This window comes from Danio rerio, chromosome 1 (genome assembly GCF_049306965.1).
Source record: "Danio rerio strain Tuebingen ecotype United States chromosome 1, GRCz12tu, whole genome shotgun sequence".
Classification (NCBI taxonomy): domain Eukaryota; kingdom Metazoa; phylum Chordata; class Actinopteri; order Cypriniformes; family Danionidae; genus Danio; species Danio rerio.
In genome coordinates, this window is record NC_133176.1 from 9,176,322 (window position 1) to 9,192,638 (window position 16,317).

Genomic DNA, 16,317 nt, shown 5'->3' on the forward strand with positions numbered 1-16,317 from the left:
CAGTTTAGTGGCTAATTTGTACAAGTTCACTCGTGTGAAAATGTACAATTTTAAAAAGGAGGCGTGGCACCCAACCCCACCCCTAACCCCAACCGTCATTGGGTGATAAACAAATCATATGAAATCGTACAAATTAGATTGTATGAATTACAAATTAGCCACTAAATCAAAAAGTTACGAATTGCGTGAGATTGCGTTGGGACAAATACTCACCCACCTCAAATTGAATTGGTCACCAACTTATTATTAGACTTTTTTTTTTTGAGTTTGTAATTAAAAAAATATATTTTTTTGTGGGCCAAAAAACTGGTTTGTTGCCCACCATGCCGTAGAGGGTTAAACAAACAAATTAAAATTAGCATGATCCACTTAATTTGTTTGTTTAAATTCAGCAGCCACTTTCCTTAAAAAATAGTAAATCCAATCAATCAATTTTTAATTTATTTTTATTTTTTTTTGTGTATAGGAGCTAATTTAGTTTTCCCAAATGGCGTTCTAAGGGCTAAAATCGTTCCCTTGCTGTGCAAGCACACCAAAAAGTGCTTAATTCCACCTGAAGTTCTAGGAACTGTGGTAAGGTTCCTCTAGTGCAGAAGCCCCTACTATCTCTCTTTAACAATATCACATATTTGAAAGAGCTTCAGTGTTCCTATTGGTCAGATGTGGAGAATGCAAAGCAGTAAAAATGCTGAAATATCTGTTGCGACATTATGAAGCATCCCATGTCGGTTGCCATCCACCATGAAACTATCAGACACAAAATGAGCAAGTTATCCTTTATAAATCCACAAAACTCCTCACATCAAATGTGTTTCCCTAAAATTGGCTAATTTTAAGTAGTCTGAACCTTGCATTACTACATAATCTGACCTCTTCTATTGCTTAACATCACAAAGCATCACGATATTTGACATGAAGCTAGCAACAAAACAGTCCCCGAATCATCTCCCACCCATATTCAACTGCAGGTGTCTGTTCGGTCCTGTTCGGGACTCTGGAGTGGTCATCATGGCCAATCTCTGGTCATTCATTTGCAGGTAATGATTTTGGAACAGGGCTGCTAATAGGGCATTATGGGAGTCCCTGGTTCCCCTGACAGCTGATTAATGTCCACTGTGATGACATCAGCTCTGAGAGAAACTAGATAAAAGAACACTTGTATTGGAGCGAGCAGGATGATGAACGAGCGACCATGCTAGCGACTCATCTCATTACGAACTACAGACTGCTGGCCATTTAGCTAATGTAGCGAGTCATTGTGTGCCCAGGGACCCCGGGCCGCAGGTTTGGAAATTAATGACACGGCAAACGTGCGATATGGAGTTTGACCCTGCATAATACGCAAGCATATAGGATTAACCTTGCCTTGTCAGACGCCACTATTGTTATCCCGAATGTGGCGGCGGAGTACACAAGCAAGGGGGAAAAAAGAGATATTTATACCAATACCTATACCTGGATTTAAGATTCATTTCATGGGCCGCGGCTAAGCTGCAGAGAAGGATTAAACAGATAGTCTTTTCTTTGAGCGGTGGTGAAAATAAACCTCTCATTGAATAGGGGAGAAAGCAAAGTGAAAGGCATCAAGCGCTGCAGACTCTTTATTTTCGCCTTATGGAGCTTGCTAAAGCTAATCTGGAATCATATAGACATTGCATGAGGAAAAACATTGTTCAGTTTCATCAGCATTACGGGCCGAGTCCATATATGAGGTTAGCTAGATCTATATCCACAGTGGATGGCAATCTGTATTTCTTAAGCCTACTGTACAGCCATATTTCAGGTGTCAGTAAGACCTTGACAATGTTTTTTTTTCAGATGTTGTTTTGTAGATTTTGTTCATTTAAAGTCAGTTCATTTAATGTCTGAGCTTCAAAAAAAAATGGTAAAAACTAAACAAATTAATGGGCGACGCGTTGGCGAAGTAGGTGCTGTCGCCTCACAGCAAGAAGTTCGCTGGTTCGAGCCTCTGCTACCTCGGTCTCCTCCACAAGTCCAAAGACATGCGGTACAGGTGAATTGGGTAAGCTAAAATTGTTCGTAGAGTATGTGTATGTGTGCGAATAACAGTGTATGGGTGTTCCCCAGTGATGGGTTGCAGCTGGAAGAGCTAAACATATACTGGATAAGTTGGTGGTTCATTCTGCTGTGGCGACCCCAGATTAATAAAGCTGACAAGAAAATGAATGAATGAATAAATAAAATTAATTCATGTTTTAGAAAATAATTGTAAAAATGCAAATGTTGGTATTATTCTTGTTTTTAATGTTAATTAGAGCCATGTGTTTTTGCAATGTGCAAGAAATGTTCATGTTAAAGATGTACTTTTTTTTTTACCATGTATTTACAGGGAGTTAAGGGGCTTTATGGGAAATTACAGGGCCAATTTCATTTGAAGTATAAACAATGCCAGATTTGTATAATAATATATCACATCCAAAGTATTATTTGGAGATTTTCACTTTATCTAGAGTTATATTTTATAGTTATGTGTTTGTCTTCTGATGACTTTTGTGAACAATATATTTTTTAATACCAATATTTTATAGGAATTTATAGGAAATTAATGTTTCATTTTTTATGCTAATATTTTAAATGATTTTTTACATGAAATAACCAAAAATAACAACACGATACCAAAGTTTTAACATAACAGTTCAGAAATTCATGTTTTAAATGCTAATATTTTTATTTAAAGGATTTTTTTACACAAAATTTACCAAAAATAACAACACAATACCAAAGTTTTAACAAAAGTAATATTAAAAAAATGTATGTTTAATTTTATTACTAATATTTTATTTAAAGGGTTTATACATAACATAACAAAAATGACAACACAATATCAATGTTTTAACATAATATTGTTTTTAAATGCTGATATTTTTTTCATTTAAAGGATTTTTTTACACAAAATAACCAACAATAACAATACACTACCAAAGTTTTAACATACAAATAGGTAAGAAATTATTGTTCCAAATTTTAGGGTAATATCTTAAACGATTTTTATATAAAATAACCAAAAATAACAACATAATACCAAAATTTTAACATAAGTGTTATTAAGAAATTAATGTTTCATTTTTTTACTAAAAAAGTTTATTTAAAGGGTTTTTACATAAAACAAAAATAACAAGACAATGCCAAAAATAACAAGACAATACAATAGTTGTAACATAATAATAGTCAAGAAATTTTGAATGTTCCAATTTTTTAAAATGATAATATTTTAATAAAGATTTTTTACATTTTCAACCACAACAAATGAAAGTGTTTGTTCTTCAATTAATTGTAATTTTCTGAATAAAAAACATCTAAATTATCTAATTTTTATTTGAAATGCAGACAAAATGTCAGATTTTTATAGAATAAAACAAATATATAAAAATTGTACTCATCATACGAAATCCAGTAAATCCAGAAAAACAAGTGTCTTCTTCTATTCTCACTAATATTGCAAAACATTTACAAATATACAAAAACAACTGTGTAAAGGCAAATAATTTCACTGGTTTACGTAAGTGGCAAAGCCAAGGTCATTTCTCAGCCTTCATGTGCCTATCAAATGTATAAATATAATTACAGAGAAGTCTACCACAGATGTGAATCTAATTTTAATTTATTCATATGGATAAATTCTGTGTGTGCGCTTCAAATGAACTTTAAATGATTCTACATTTTACCATATACATGGATATGACCTTTAAATGATAACCAAGCCTGTTTAATACCGACGACATGCTCAGGAATATGACCCTTCTCTCTTATTAGCCTTTAAGACTTCCTCTCCTTTCACCTTCAATCAGGGTTAAGCTGAACTCCTGCTGTCGAGACCTGTGGCAGTAATGAGCATATCAATCAAAGAAATTAAGACTGCTAACAGGAAGATCAGACGTTCTCAGTTTAGGTTTAGACCATAATTCAGTTGTAATGGGGATCTTACACGTGTTGAATGGGTGCATTGAAGGGAGAGTTAAAATAATTGTTTTTTAATCATTTGCTCATGTGTTTGAATTTCTTCTCAAAAAAAAAAAAAAAAAAAAAAAAAAAACCAGGAGGATATTTGTGAGAAAGTCTCAGTGTCTTGTTCATTCAATGAATGTCAATCTATTTGCGTAAAGTTTTAAAGTAAAATGATTTTCTTTTTCAAATATTTTCCATAATAATCCAATATTTTTTCTTCTGGAGAAAGTCTTATTTGTTTTATTTTAGCTAGAATAAAAGCAGTTTTTAATAATAAAAAAACACTTTAAGGTCAATATTATTAGCCCCCTTTAAGCTATATATATTATTTGATAGTCTACAGAACAAACTATCATTATACAATAGCTTGCCTAATTACCCTAAGCTGTTTAGTTAACCTAATTAATCTAGTTAATCATTTAAATATCACTTTAAGCTTTAATATAAGTTATTATTTAATCAGTTATTAGAGATGAGTTATTAAAACTATTATGTTTATAAAATCGTATTTCTGTTAAATTGGGGGAAAATATACAGGGGGCTATTAATTCTGACTTGAACTGCATATGCAAACTTTTTTTTAAATCGTACAATGCCAGTGAATGTCACAATTATTAGAAAGAAGTGTCAGCATACAAAGTATTTTTTCTTCTTATGAAACACTCAAATAATATGTTTAATTTTCAGCTTAGAAAAATATTTTTTAATATATTCTTCAAAAATGTCTTCTATCTTTTCTTAAAGAGGAAAGCAAAAGTCAGGGGACAGCATTGGGATCAGCAAATTATTTTTAGGGGCGACAAACAGTTCCATCAACCCTCTTTATATACCTGTTTTTTTAAAACTTTAAGACCTTTAAAACACACATCATTGTGCAGACAATAAGAAGTGAAGCAAACTTGAAATGTTGCATTTGTTAATTTAGTAACATTCAATTCAGTTAAATTCATCTTTATTTCTATAGTGCTTTTACAATGTAGATTGTGTCAGAGCAGCTTAACATAAAAGTTCTAGTAAACATGTTTGTTGTTTCAATGTTAGTGTGCTATTTTATAAATATGGTTAATCTAAGTAGTTTTAATCAACCATGAGTTATATATGTTTAAAAGATTTGAGTTAAATTTCATTTAGGTCTAATGAAGATAAAACTAGTAATTCTCAGGATTTCTAAGAAAAGTAAATATTGCTCTCTTGCTTTTTGTTTTCATCTGTTTTATCTGGTTAATGTACTATTTGCTTGTTTTTAACAATTTCAATGATTTTTCTGGCTAATATTCTGTAAATCTAGCAATAACATGGTAAAAACGCAATAACAATCAAATCTTTCAAAATATTGTTTTCACTCATTAATAAGAAGATACTAACAAGATATTATTTTGAGGTACGATTAAAAAAAAAAGTTGAATTACGAGGCTGTTTTTCTCTATTTTGAATGCATGATGAAGGTTAAAGCTGAAGTCCATAATTTCAGTGCCATCATCTTCATCATCATCATCATCATCATCATCATCATCATCATCATCAGATTTAACTGACATTGGCTCCTACTGGTCTGACAAACAGACAGTCTCCAACCCAAGAAATCGAACTATTGGCAAAGCTAATCAAATGTCATATACTGTAGGTCCAGTGAAGATAAAATTGCAAATTCTCAAAATATCTAAGAAATATTAAAATATTGTTTTCCTGTTTTTTCCCCCATCTCAGTTGTTTTTGTGTGGTTAATGTGTAATTAGCAATTTAAAAAAATACAATGTCAATGTTTTTTTTTTTTTTTTTGCTAATATGCTAATCCAGTAATAACATGGTAAAAACACAATAACAATCACTTTCAAAAAAATTGCATTCGCTCATTAATGAGAAGTTACTAACAAGATATGCTTTAGGTTCTGAGGTATGAGTTACTAAAAATATGGATATACAAGGATGTTTTCCTCAATTTTGAATACACAATGAGGGTTAAAGGTGAGATGCATCATTTCATTTTTTGATGCCAATCATCGAGGATTGCACATGAACTGATGATGCCTACCATTGAGGACTTCCAGGACTACACATACACTTAATACACAAATACACTTCATTTAACATGTACACATAGACATCACCTATATGATATAAAACTGCAGATTTGTATTTAATAAAAATTGCATGCTATATATAATAATGTTTATCTGATTGTAACTTTAGCTTAATTTGATTGTTATGCAACAGTGTACACCTTTTGTAAAGCTGCTTTGAAACAATAACTATTGTAAAAAGTGGTACAAATACATTTGAACAGAATGGAATTGAATTTTAGTGCCAATAGCATCATCAGATTTAACCGTCATTGTCCCCTACAGACAGACAGTCTCCAACCCCAGAAAATCAAACTATTGGCAAACTAAATACATTTCATATACTGTAGGTCCAGTAAAACTGTTAATTCTCAGGATTTCTAAGAAATGTCAATATTGTTTTCATGCTTTTTTTTGTTTTCATCTCAGTTGTTTTTGTGTGGTTAATGTGTAATAAGCATTTTCAGTGCAATACAATTTCATTGTTTTTTTCTGGCTAATATAAATCTAGTAATAACATGGTAAAAACACAATAACAATCAAAACTTAAAAAAAAATGTGCATTCACTCATGAGAAGTTACTAACAAGATATGATTTAAGTTCTGAGGTATGATTTACTAAAAATATTGAAGTACGACAATGTTTTTCTTGATTTTGAATGCATGATGAAGGGGTTTAAGGTGAAGTCCATGATTTCATTTATTGATGCAAACCATCAAGGATTACACATGTGAAGAGATGATGCTAACTACCAAGGACTTTAGGGACTACACATATGAAGAGATGATGTCTACTGTACCATTAAGAACTTTGAGAATTACACATATAAACAGATAATGCCTACCATTGAGGACTTCTTAATACACAAATTCACTTCATTAAACACGCACACCACCTATATGATACACTCTCAGAATTAAAGGTACACGAGCTGCCGCTAGGGTGGTAGCTTTTCAAAAGGTACACATTTGTACTTGAAGGGTCCATATTGGCACCTCATAAGTATATACTAGTACAGGGGTGGCCAACCCTGTTCCTGGAGAACCACCTTCCTGCAGATTTCAGTATCAACCCATATCAAACACACCTGCCTGTAATTATCATGTGGTGTTCAGGTCCTAATTAATTGGTTCAGGTGTGTTTAATATGGATTGCAACTGAAATCTGCAGGAAGGTGGCTCTCCAGGAACAGGGTTGGCCACCCCTGTACTACCTACACATTTTAAGAGGAACACTTTTTTACTTTTTTGGTACTAATATGTACCCTAGATGTATTAATATGGACCTTTTAGGTACAAATTTGTACCTTTTGTACATTTGGTACTTTCCTTCAACCAGTTACTACTTGTCTATGGATATTACAAAAATCTGTCCTATAATTTCTGTCCAATCAAATCGCACACAGAAGGCATATCGTATCATAATGAACTACCTCAAGACATGTGCGCTTCATAATTGCAGCAAAATGTTTGGAAGCATTTAAAGTGTCCAAGAAGATCTCCATAATCTTTACTAGCATTGACCTAGAGACTGTTTAGATGCATGTCATTGATGAGAAGATGATAGATGATTACTGTATGATGACCGAAATGGCCTTAAACACCTAGCAGGCACAAGACATCAACATGTCGCCAGATTGACATTGTACCCCAACGTCGTGGGGACGTTTTGTTAATATTTTGTTTGGAAATGAAAATCAGATTGACGTCAGAACCCAATGTCAGGCCGACACCACTGTACAATGTCCAACCTAAAATTAACCAAATATTAACATCTAATGATGTTACAGCTTGACGTTGTGTAGACAATACCACTATGACGTCTATTAGACGTTGCATTTTGGTTGCCATTCCTGACGAATAAATGTCAGTATTTGACATCAAAATGACGCTGGTTTAAGATGTTGGCTCAACGTTGGATTTTGGTCACTTTCCAACACAACTTAAATTCAACCAAATATCAACATAATTTGATGTCGTTATTGGACATCAAAATAACGTTGTCCTTAGACACTGGCTAGACATTAAATTTTGGTCACCTGACATCACAACCTAAATATAACCTAATATTATGCCTACTGGACAATAACTAGATGCACTACAGAATGTTACGTTTACACCCATTCACAAATTACATGTAAACAAATCAGCCTTTCACAGTGTAATACTCACTACTCTTGAGCACTTTTGAACAGTCTACTTTTTACTCATATGTTGACATATATTTACAACAGATAATTTTACTCTACTTGCACTACATTTTTAGGCAAGAAATGAAACTTTTACTTAAGTATGATTTTTATCTCTTTCCACCACTGGTACTACCCCAGTGACAGCTTGCGTACCTTTATTTCTGAGAGTGTATAAAACTGCATGTTTATATATAATAACTTTCATCTAATTGTAAGTTTAACCAACCCAAGCTTATTCTGGAAACGTAGCCCCGCGGACGTTTCTGGAGACCGCGATTGACGTGGCCGGAGGTACGTAAGGCCCCGTTTAGTTTTTTTCGAGCGAACGCTGCGGGGCGGTGTGGCGCCACTCCGCCCCTCCTCTTCGCGCTCGCCAGCCGTCAGCTCGCCTCCGAGTGGAGGGCTTTCCCGATGCAACCAGTTTGTCCGCTTAGCTCACAGCGTTGCGTCGGCGAAGCGGAGGCCCTGGAGGAGGAGAAGGAGGAGCCGGCCTCTCGCGGATCCGCGAAAACAAAAACCACTCGAATATGTACCTCCTGGGACGTAAATCGCGGTCCGCAGAAACGTCCGCGGGGCTACGTTTCCACAATGAGCCCGGGTTGAGTTTAACTTAATTTAACTTTAATTAATGCAATAAAGTGCATCTTTTGTAAAACTGCTTTAAAACAATAATTATTGTAAAAAGCGCCATAATAAACTTGTGCCATTAGCATCATGCGATTTAATTGACATTGGCCCATACTGTTCTGACAAACAGACAACCCTAGAAATCAAACTATTGCCAAAACTAATGTTGATCATATGCTTAATGCTTGCATACTTTATCACTGGATAAAACCAGATAAAACAAAACAGAGACATTCAGCTAGTATCATCAGCAATCCTTCAAAAAAAAACCTCAGACCTGTCTATTTACGGTCATGTTCAGCACTTCACAGCGAGAGGGGTGCTACGTATTTAGTCACCGGTCACTCCTAATGGCTTCAAACCATGCAGAAAATTATTCGCTGACCCTTCACACACCTCTGCGTCGGGAGCAGCTGTAAAACAACCCAGCCTTTGTCAAGGATTATAACGGGCGGAAATCTGGCCTTATTATTAAAAAGCCTGGCGATTTCCACCCCCCCTTTTCTTTCTTTTCAGCCATCCAATATTCATTAAAGTGGGATTTCGGCACATTAGCAAAGGAGGAGAAAGTAGCCCCTGGAGACTGTGTTTGCGTTTGCAGCTCTGGCCCTGTAATTCTGTCAGACACTCCTGTGAAGAGGAGGAAAGGGGAGGGAGGGAGTGGCTCCACTTAACCGGGATTTATTACCTCCACCAGCTGCCCTCCTCTCTCTCCCTCTGTAAAAGGTAATTGCATCCAGTTGTAACAAGCTAATTGATTGCTAATTAGATAAATCAGCACTCCAAGAGCTGTCAAGCGCTGACGGATGGTAACAGAAGTCATGTGCCCCGGTGTAATGGCGGAAGGGCGACTATAGGATTCGGGCAGAAATAGAAACGGGGGTCTTGAGCGTGGTGGTGACAATGCAAATCAAAAAAGGCAGAGTAAACATGATTGATTCAGCCGGAGAGGGGGAAATTGGACTGAATGGACAGCTGGATGTCTGCAGCGACTCCCTGGCCACCAGGCAGCACCCGACACTTTCTCATGCTAATGCATCTTGGGTTAGCGTAGCATTGAATGGATGATACCAGCCTGAACAGGAACTGAGACCGGGGGGAGTTTTTGCATGGGTTGAGAGGGTAAGAATGAACCAATGAAGGGGGAAGGGAAGTGCTAAATAGGGCCGACCGCAGAGTACAACGTCTCAAGTATATATGCTCAGAGTCATGTGTTCATAAATATATACAGGTTTAAATGAGTGAGAAGATTTAGATTATGAAGTAGCATATATAGTCAGTCTAGAGGGAATGCAAGGAAAGCAATGCTGTTGATAATGTGAGAAAGATAGTAATTTTTAAATCGCTTTAATAGGTCATTCATTTATTTCTCTAAAATTGCAATTATGTATGTTTATGTAATAATTTTATTATACTACAGTAAACAGTGTGCAAATTCTATACAGAAATAATGGTCAAATAAGGACGCACACAAATAATATTACATAGGAAATAAAGCATGGGTGTAACAAAAAAATGCTTGCAATAATATAAAAAAACAAAAAAATAAACCTAAAATATTTTTTCAAGTTCCATTGAATGGAAATCATTACATTTCCCAAAAAAAAAATAATAATAATAAAAAAATGATATTCATCATTATCAGGCCACAAACAAAATAAGATGTAAGTCATGGAATAATGGAAAAATGTATCTGCTAAGTGACATTTTTATTGCAATAATAAAAAAATAATCATATTAATTGGGCTTCATTTAATAAAATAATTTCACTTAAAAAAAAAAAAAAAAATCTAAATTTCAACATTTTTCAAAACAAATCTGTCGCGCTTACCAAGATCGCATTTAATTAAATAAATATATAAACCAACATTGTTAAAAATTTGAATAGATTGAGCAGATTTTTGCTGTTCAAATTATATCATTATGATTTCCGAAGAATTATTTTAACATTAAAATTGATATATATATATGTATGTATGTATGTATGTATGTATATCAATTTCAATATTAACATTTAAACGGTTTCCTATTTCAATATATATATATAAAGGAAACGGTTTAAATTGTCATAATGTTTGACATCAGTTGTTCAATCTTCACATCAATGCAGCATTGGTGAGCATAATTATATTATACTTTTTATAATTAACAAATACAAGGAACGATGATTTTGAATAGATATTAGTCCTAAAATGTTAAATAAATATTTATACATATTTTTATTAGGATATTTTGTGTCTTATTAATATTTACTATATTAAATTTAAATGCAATAAGAATAATATTTACAATTTAGTTAGTACAGAAAGTAGATAGCACAATCTGTAGATTATATAATCAGAATCATTCATTCATTCCTTCATTCATTCATTTTCCTTTATTTATCAGAGGTCGCTACAGCAGAAGGAACCACCAACTTGTCCAGCTTATGTTATACACAGCGGATGCCCTTTCAGCTGCAACCCAGTACTAGGAAAACACCCATACACTCACATTCACTACAGATACACTACCAATTTAGTGTTACTCAATTCACCTACAGCGCATGTCTTTAGACTGTGGAGTCCGGAGCACCCGGAGTAAACCTACACCAACAAGGAGGAAACAAGCAAACTCCACACAAAAATGCCAACTGGTCCGGCCGGGAACCAATGACATTCATGCAGTGACGTGACAATGCTAACCAGTGAGCCAACGTGTCGCCCCATCAGAAATAAATATCAAATATTTTAAAGATTATTTTAAGGAAAACTGGAAAAATCTGATTTAAAATTTTTGCTAACCTTTGGAGTGACACAGTGAACATATAGTATTATATACAGTATACATATTACATACATATATTCATATACATAACATATACTGTACATTCTAACAGCACTGATATTAATGTGTGTTGTTGTTAATATGGACAAACGGATTGGTTAAAAATGTAATTTAAAATAATGCTAATTATATTTGAACTAAATTGCAGCTCAAACAACACAGCATGTTTTAGTGTTCACCTGCTGATTGATCTGACAGTTGTTGTGTCTGCACTGCTTGTTGTGAGGAACAGAGAGGAGTGTTTGATCAGTGTTATGTAAACATGCTCCTCACCGCCCAATCACACTCAGGCCACACCTTTGTTTCCGTTTAATCTCTTTGATTATGCAGACATCATTTAGACGTTGCTATGGACACCGAACACGGTTGGCAGAAAAGCTGAGCTCCCTCTGTCTGGTTAAAAGCAGAGCGTGGAGCGACTGCCAAGAAAACACCATCACCTCATCAGTTTGCCTTGTATCTCTGACAGTATTTAACATAATGTGCTTTAAAATGACATCAACAACAATCAATTGATGCGTTTTACTTTTAACTTAATATTCATTTGAATGCTTAAGGCAAGACACTGTGGGTAATAGGCTATAAAAATAACTAATAGTTACGGCATCACTATGATTATTTTAGATGATTCATTACGTTTTTGCAAATATAAACATTTTCTATATTACAAGTGTTTTAAAATGATGTGTAGAAATACAAATGAGGCAGTGTTTTATTAAATATGCACAAATTTGTAAATATTTCTAGCACAAAACTCTCAACATCAAGTGAATTAAGTCAGGCTTTACATTCTTGTTTCATCGATTGATTAAATGAATGATTGATTGATTGATTGATTGATTGATTGATTGATTGATTGATTGATTGATTGATGGAAAAATCTGTGGTTTTACAGTGATTTCCTGAATCATGTAATTAAGGATTTTTTTTTATATTACAAGTGTTTTAAAATGGCATGTTTAGAAATAATGAGGCATTGTTTGTTTAATTATGCACAAATTTGTAAATAGTTCTGGCACACAAATCTGAACATCAATCAAATTAAGTCAAGTTCGACGTTCTTGTTTCACTGATTGATTGATTGATTGATCAAAAAATCTGTGGTTTTACAGTAATTTTTCTAAATGATGTAATCAATAACATTTTTAAACTACTCCAAATAATAAAAAAAATATTAATTAATAAACTATACAAATAATGCATTGCTTTAATAAATAAGCACAAATCTTTATATATTTCTAGCAAAAAAATCTGAAACCAACTAATTAAGACATGCCGACATTTTTGTTTCATTGCTTGATTGATTGATTGATTGACTGATTGATTGATTAATTGATTGATTGATTGCAACTTTACTTGCTAGCTGACTTATAATTTGGAATTGGAAGCCAGCAGCTCCTCATTATCGGCAATGGGTTTTTGATTTCTTACATGCTCTTACAGTAGAACGGAAAAGATTCACTTCACAATAAAACAAAAGCCAGAACCATTCCAGAAATTCTGGAGCCCCTTTCCTCTTTAAGGAGACATCTATATCCTAATTGCTTTCTTTTTTCTTTTCCTTGAATTATTTGTTTATTTATTTATTTATTTTTTATTATTATTCCTATTTTTGTTATCTTTATACACACACACGCACACACACACATACATATACATATATATATATATATATATATATATATATATATATATATATATATATATATATATATATATATATATATATATATATATATATATGTATATGTGGTATTTTACATTATTATTTATATACTTATTTACTGTGTGTAAATATATATATATATATATATATATATATATATAATAGATAGATAGATAGATAGATAGATAGATAGATAGATAGATAGATAGATAGATAGATAGATAGATAGATAGATAGATAGATAGATAGATAGATAGATAGATAGATAGATAGATAGATAGATAGATAGATTAATTTGTCTGACCTGAGATAAACTTAATAAACCAAAAAAAAAAAAAAAGATTGATTGATTGATTAAAAAAAGTTGTTGCTGAAGTGGAGATTTATAGCTTTGTCTTTTTAAAAAAATTTCTATAAAAATATGTATTGTAATCTACAGAATCAAGCTGATCAAGTGTGATAAACTTTAATAAACAAGTTGATGATAAAACATTAAAAAGTGTGATTTTTTAAAATGTTTTTATGTTGTACAAATTGACAAAAACACTGAATGTGGAAAAAAAAGCCCTGAATCTGAAAACTGACAGGTGCTTGAAAAATACTGAATGAGTGTCTCGCCTTAATTAGACTTGAACTTCACTGTTTAAATATTGACAAAACCACTGTCTTGGCTTCAAGAGGAGCATTTAGCATTAACACACACGCACACACACTCACACGCACATACACACAGAGAGAGAGAGAGAGAGAGAGAGAGAGAGAGAGAGAGAGAGAGAGAGAGAGAGATCAGGTTACCACAAACGAGGCGTTGGCCCCTGAAATGGGGGCTTAAGGATGTGATCCCTACAAGTTCCCCTCTCCCCCTGCCCCAACACACACACACACATACACACACCCTTTCACCAGCTGACCCATGAGGGACATACAGGCCTATTGAGTTCCTGCTTTGCTGGCATGCGACGTGCCCATTCTCTGCATGCTGCAGTGGCTCAGTGGGTGGCAGATCCCGACACAGTTGCTGCACGATTTACAACCGAGCTGGTCGGGGGTTTGATCAAATGAACCAGCAAGTAAGCACCTAAAAAAAGGCTGTTCACAGATTTACCAGTATATGCTTAGTGCATATTCTAAAATAAACAAATAATAATTAATAATAAATAGATAAATAACGTGATTGGCATAAATGAGTACACCCCTCACAGATTTTTACATGTATATTTTCTATAGGAGGCTTTACCATGATATATTTGTGTATAGTATATACGTTCGATTAGTCAGTACACTGCAATAAATAATTCAAAGATGATTGCTTGGATTTACTAAATGCTTTCAAGTTAAATGTTTCTAAACAATTTATTTGGGCTGAATTTAAACAAAACAGATTAAATTGAACATCACTGCATTTAATTTGTTTGTTTAAATTCAACAAATGTGAGCTGTTTGCAATAATTTTGCAGAAATTAATTTTTTTTCAGTGTTTCCAAGGACAAAACTGGAACTAATCTAGTTCACAGTGCAAACATTCATACACCCAATTAATGTTGTGGGAAAAACATTAAATTAAATTTTAACAAACAGGAAAAATCAAGAGAAACATAAACAAAACAAAAAAACATACATTTGGTTGAAATTGTGTAGTTTGTGATATTTGTTTGTAATTATTTGTTTAAATTTAAATGCATTATTCTTCTGCTTCTAAAGATGTTTGGTAACCAAACTCATAACCATGAACATAACCATTAAATAAAACTGGAGTCCTCCTGCTATTAGCTCTCCTGTTAAATTCTAATTATTTAAAATTTTCCACCATTTTCTGTTTTTTTAAGCACATTTCTAAACATAATAATTTTAATAACTAATTCCAAAAAACTGATTTCTTTTAACTCTTCCATGCTGACAGTACATGAAATTTACTAGATTTATTTCAGGATACTAAAATTGTTTAAAAAAATATATATATATATAAACTGCTTTATTTTTGCCGAAAAAAAAAATACTTTTTTCAGATGGAAAAACATTATGGGAAATACTACGAAAAAATCCTTGCTTATTTAAACATGATCTGGAAAATATTTGACTTTAACTGTATGAGTGTACACTAGGCATGGAAAGATAACTGGTTTTAAGATTCACTGCGGTTTGGAATAGTCAGGGTATTAAAACTGCAAAACAATTATTTGTTATAACGTTTCTAATGCATATGTAAAAGATTTATTTTATTTATTTATTTTTTTTTTTGAGAAGGCAATTTGAAGCTAACGAAGATAGAAGAAGTCAATGGTTTATTTTAATTATGTTCATGCAGCCATACTGAGATCTGAAAGACCAGAGACATGATGAAAGGTGGAGCCACTGTGTAAAGCCTGGCTTATTCACAGATAGACCTTCATCACTTTGTCAGTGTTTGTGTGTGTGTGTGTGTGTGTGTGTGTGTGTGTGTGTGTGTGTGTGTGTGTGTGTGTGTGTGTGTGTGTGTGTGTGTTCTGAGTGTACATGCCTTTCCCATGTTTCTTAGTGAGTTGTCTAACCATCTGTGCATTCTTAAGTAAATACTTTGACAGATTCAGCACAGTGCAATGTGTTTTTAGCTTTAAAGGTAAACATTTAGAACTACTTTGCAATTATATTTAAAATGTCAAAACAATCTTGCCTAATTTTTTTGTCAAATCAACTTAACTTTTCTAGTCATCTCAACTTACATCTTAATAAAAAAAAGTCCTGTGAAATTAAAATAACATTTTATAGATGTCTGTATTAGCATGTGACTCCTAAAAAATATCTATAAGCTAGTGTGCTCCAAAACAGTGACAGAATTTGTATTTAAATGATACCCGATTCATTCTTTCTTTTCGGCTTTGTTCCTTTATTAATCTGGGGTCGCCACAGTGGAATAAACCGCCAACTTATCCAGCATATGTTTTACGCAGCGGATGCCCTTCCAGCTGCAACCCATCACTTGGAAACACCCATACACACTCAT